A 6000-nucleotide genomic window follows, 5' to 3' on the forward strand; every position below is an offset into this window, starting at 1 on the left:
CTAAAAAACGCCTTATGTGCAGCTGCATTTACTGCATTACAAAAAACATAGTTACATCAATTTGCTTAAGACAAGAAAACGAAATAGACATTTCTTAAAGAATCCCAGATTCCCCATAAAATGTGCTTGACTGGCCTTCTTGGTTGATCCAATCCTTAAAATGGAGATTGAAGGACAGTTTTCTTAAGAGAAAACTTCCCCCAGGAAAAAATCATATCACTGGGACTGCTCACCAGTTCAAAACAGGGCACTGAGTTGTATCTGCCACCTACAAAGCCAGACCTCATCCTACAAAAGCAGTGAAGTGAAATGGGAAATATCAACTGTCCTTGAGAAGAGAGTTAGCCAGGTCCTCTCTTATAAAGGTAAGTTGTTGGATACTGTTAAAAGAATATCACAGGCTAAAAAAAGCCTGTATGTCAAGGAGACTTACCAAATGACACCCACTTTCCAGTCTTCTTCCTCTCGGTAAGATTGTTGAAAGCTTGAACCCTTACAACGTCACCATAATCATGCTGGGCAATCTCAGCATGATGGACTGATTGCCCAAGATGACCAAGTCATGGTTTTAACCCATGCATACAACAAAATAGTCTCACAACAGTACTTGAACTTTTTATTTCTGATCCTCATAAATTAAATAGGCTTCTTTGGTGATATTTTCAGATATCTCAGCAACCATTACTGTATGGAATTGGAGGCAAACATATGCTTTGCCTGGAGAGTATACAAGACAACACACACAATTAATTTATTGTTAACCTACAGGTTTCAGAGATGGCCATTAGGTCATGTTTTCCCTGCAAAAATTTTCAGTTCTCAAGTTATTACTATCCTATATTTACCTGTTATTGACAGTCTCTTCTCAGCTGGGAACACTGGAGAGACTGTACTTGCACAGTAGTTTTGGGACACAGATTCAGATCTCTTGTCTACTTTATCAAACTTAACCACAAAAATTTAGTATCAAAGAAGCACAAGGCTTGTAAATTAGGCAAAGCATGAGAAAGACAGTGGTAATTCCAATTACACTTATTGTTTTCAAAGATAAAATGATGATTCATAAAGAATTTGATAAATCACTGCCATGGTTTAACTAGCCCAAACCAGCCCATTCCTAGACAATTGTTTACATTTTATTAGCAAAGGCTGAATTACTTGAATTAGCCTTAATACTATTCCTAAAGTATGTATGTTATAGATGTTGTCATTTCCTTTCTTTTAAATATTAAAACATTTCACATTATCACTGCAGATGGTGAATCATGGTTCACGATTTCAACAGTTCCTCTTAATTGATGTTCTTATAATTTTAGAGTAGCTTCAGAAAAATTTCCAAACTTGCAACATTTCCAAATGACATACTATATATGAATGTGTATATATATATATATGTATGGTTGATTTATTTATTTAGTTAGCTAGTTAATTAGTTAGTTAGTTTGTTTGTTAGTTATTATGTGCATGTTATAAAATTAGAAACAAGTGTGCATGTTTTGTGTGTATTGCTTCTTGGTAGATAATGAGTACATTATCACACAAGTCTAACTCATGAGAATAAAACCTCTAGTACATTGCTAACTTGAGAAAAGTTACCTTTCAAATTTATAGCTGCTAGTAGTAAGAGTTAGAAACAGTTAAGTCATTTATGGTTAAGCCTATAATGCATCTATTATAGAATGATGTGTTGAGCAGTATGTCATCTGGAAGCTGCAATGTACACTATTTGGGAAAAGTATCATACTACTGCTCTTGTGAAAACTGCGATTAGTACATAATCTGAACACTTTTTCAAAAAACTGTTTTCTAGATCATCCTCTTTCATGCAATATAATGTTTTGGTGTGCATTTCTTTGGCCTGTCATGCTGAATACCCACATAAAATGTTAAATCTTCCTCATATGCAAGTCTACAATTTACTAGGCACATATCACATTAAGACAAAACCTTGAGTCCTGTGAAAGAAATGCTGAATTTTGCTCTTCAAATTTGGTGCTTCTGAGATTTTTCCTTAAGACTCTGGTGCTGAGATGATGGACTGATTGCCCAGAACAGGGACAAGGTGTGCAAAAGATCCAATGCACACTCCATCAACCTCCCCAAACACAGACTTACAAGAGCTAACAAAAGGGTTTCCACAAACAGTTGATCCGAAATGCCACTTTGAGTTCTAAATGACAACAGCTTTATTTGATAAAAAACATATATATATTTCCCTCACTAAAACTCGCACAGCATATTTATATATCACCCATCACCCTGATATCTCAAAATTTTTAAAATGTTTTGAAGCAGGAATTCTGTCTTCACTACATGTACTCTCTTCCTTGCTAAAACATGGAGTAAGAACCTCAACTAGAGAAACAGCTTAGTTCCTAGGGTAGGAAATATGGTGAAGATGTTGAAGAAAGCAGAAAAAAAGAATTGTGCTGTTTTTTAAGAAATTAATTCTTAATGGAATCACTTTAATTTGTTGTATTCTCAGTCCAGTTCTGAGATCTTGGTTCACAGATTCAGTAACCAGAGGGCAGTTAAGAAATGGGGAGACAACTTTGTCACACTTCTATGCTAAGTCACTTTATAGTCAGTTTCAATCAGTGCCTTCTCAGGCCGGTGTTTATGCTACTTAAATATTGAGACAGTGCTTACTGGCCTGAAAGAGACAGAGAGTTTTACATACATCTTTGTCAGGCTCTCCAGCTTATGTCCTCACCATCCATGTCTGCATAAGCTTTCTTGTAGATTTTGAATCAAATTACGTGGGAAGCTGAATCTGCAGATCTGAACTGCAGCTGAACTGCAGATCCGAGCCCTCTATCATATTTACTTTTGGTGTTGTCTGAAAAAACCTACACAGTTTGCAGCCAAAGATTTGAGTGCATTCCTGTAGCTTCTTATGGATGTGGCAGACAGAGCTGCTGATATGCAGGGGCACAGCTGGCAGGAAGGTGGAGGATGCCAGCAGAGCTGAGGGGTCAGCAGCTGCATCTTGGACACCCTTTGCACCTCAGGGGCCCCAAACCCTGACAGCAGACAGCTGGCTTAGGAAACTAGACCTTGACACCTTTCTACATCTTCTTGCTCAGAAAAGGGAGGATACACTCGACAAAGCTAAGACATCTCCAGGCAACAAGTGAAACTTATTTTTGCACCAAGCAACTTGTATTCTCAAGGGATGCAATCATATTTCTTTCTGACATATGGGGAATTGATGGGTTACAGTACCAGAGGCTGTTCCATGAATTCCCTGCATTTCCTGCAGCCATTTTCCTCTAGTTATGTGTCAGAAGCTTTACAGCCTATCATATTATAAAATATTCTCTAGACACTCATTTGCTTATATTTAGTTCTACCCTGTAGCAATTTTTGTGTTCCTGCCCTTTTCTTTCATTTTGCTAGTGGCAAGTCACTATTAAATTATGCATAAGTTTACTTAAATTCTTTGTTTACATTACATTTGGAGATCAGAGAGTGAAAAGGAGTTTTTAATGATGATTCAGTCCATTCAACTTCTCCTTTGTATACCAGCTGGGAGGATTCACAATGAGCTGATCTCTCCATTAAGCATAATGAAACCCACAGTCTCACGGGCAGCAAATAATTTTCTTGTGCTTGCTGAGAATGGTTTTCTGAAGGCAAGACTTTTCAGTCTCTTTCTCCGATATTTAAATGTTACATCACTCTGTCCATGCCCACAAGGACTGGCAGCAATTGCAAAGGGTCAACTCAGAAGAAAAGGTGGATGACAGAAAAATCCGAGGGTCCTTTATTTTCCCGCAGAAACAGAAGCGCTCCCCAATACAGCCAAACACTAAGACCTCCAACAAGGGGCAATCCCAATTTATACACTCAATCATGGAACATTCTAGCAACATTCTAACCAATCACAACGGCAATGTAACTCATATTAAAATAGTAACTCCCATGATACTCCTTGGAACAAACTTTAACTCTCACAAACTTGAAACAGTGTTCCCTAGCTTAGGGTGTTGCTTTCCGTGGCCTTGGGTTGATCCCGGCTACAGCTGGCTTGCCGGCCAGGCCGGGCCACTGGACCTCCACATTTAAAACTATATTAAGATATGATCAGGCCAAACTTGTATCAAAGCACGAGGCCAAATTAAGACAACCATTATGTGTGGCATTTATCTGCACAGCAGGGTAAGAATCACTGCAGCTGAAATAACAGACTGGAAAAAAGAAATAATGATTTTAGGAAAACACAAGTTAAATTCAATAATCAATTCAATTGAATAATCAAGCCACAGAAAAATATTATATTTAGCAGCTTTAGCACTATCTAATACTCAAAAGTGATGAGCAGTAGTCACTGAATTCACATGAAATTTGATCCTAAGATCAGGAGTCCATTTTTATCTTTATATTTGCTTCCAAAAAGGTAACTTCATGTGAGAGATATTTCTGGAAACCAAAGCATTCAAATGCTGTATGTGTCCAGCTAAGATAAAACACAGCATCTGAATTAATTTTTATCTTCTTTTATATATTTTTTAAATGTTGCTTCTTACTGTTTCAAATGTGCAGTCTGGCAAGATATAATTCATTTTATCCCTGCCTCTCCTGGAGCTTCAAGGGTGCCTCCACAGCTAATTGCTTTACAGCCTTTCACAGAGGGTATACATAACACATTGATTTTGAATACTTCAGAAAGCATTTGAAGAGTAGTCTCCTTTTATATACTGACAAAGTGGGACAGTGGCTCCCAACTTCAGCTTCAGGAACAACTAAAGCAGAAAGGGCTTCCTTGGAAGAGGATAAAGCTTAGCTGCAGCAGGGCCGTCTGACCACTCTGACCTGTGCAGGCAAATGCACCTGTTTTCATGTCAAGCAGCATACCTGACAACTTAGGTTGGAGAGATGAGCAGAGATAAACCATCTGAATTTTATAGAAAGGCAAATGGAGGGTCCTGCACCTGGAGAGGAATAACCCCAGGCACCAGCATAGGCTGGGGGTGGATCTGCTGGAAAGCAGCTCTGAGGAGAAGGACCTGAAGGTCCAAGTAGACAGCAAGCTGTCCATGAGCCAGCAGTGTGTCCTGGTGGCCAAGGATGTTGTCCTGGGATGCATTAGGAAAAGCATTGCCAGCAGGGTGATGGGGGGATCCTGTCCTTCTACTCAGCCCTGGTGAGGCACATCTGGAGCTGTGTCCAGTTCTGGGCTCCTCAGGACAAGAGAGACATGGAGCTCCTGGAGAAAGACCAGAAAAGAGCTACAGAGTTGCTCCAGTGTCTGGATAATGTTGCAAGACAAGGCTTAGGGAGATGGGTCTGTTCAGCCTGGAGAAGATATGACTGAGATGGAATGTCACCCCTGTCTGTGAGTATCTGAAGGGAAAGTGGCAAGAGGATGGAGCCAGGCTCTGCTCAGTGGTACAAAGGCAGCGAGCACAAACTGATGCACAGGAAGTTCCACCTGAACATGAGAAAGAACTTCTTTACTGTGCAGGTGACTAGGCACTGGAACAGATTGCCCAGAGAGGAGCTTCCTTCACCAGAGATAATCACGAATATTCACTTGGATGCAATCCTGTTCCATGTGCTCTAGGATGACCTTTCCTTCTTGAGCAGGGAGGCTGAACCACATGACCAACTGCAGTCTCTTTCAACCCGATTCATTTTGTGATAACCCATGATAATTTTAGGAGTATTTACTCTTTTTTCTTAAATATATGGCACTGGGGGAAAAAAACCCATGACAAAACAAGTCAAGAATTTAGTAGTAAAGACCCCTGTGAAAATCATCAAAATAAAATAAAAAAGACTGAGGTGTGCAAGTTTATAAGGTTTTAAAGATGTTTCATGCATACCTGCTTTTATACCACCTTGTTCATTGTGCTTTCTTACTCACCCTTTTATTTCCTATATTAAATTTATGTAAGTTTATAACAGTTCTTACTTACATACCACTGTTACTACTGTGAAGATGTGTGGGAGATCCTTGCTGCCATCACACCATTCCTGCTGCCTCTTTGTTAAACC

Source organism: Melospiza melodia, chromosome Z (genome assembly GCF_035770615.1).
Source record: "Melospiza melodia melodia isolate bMelMel2 chromosome Z, bMelMel2.pri, whole genome shotgun sequence".
NCBI lineage: Eukaryota > Metazoa > Chordata > Aves > Passeriformes > Passerellidae > Melospiza > Melospiza melodia.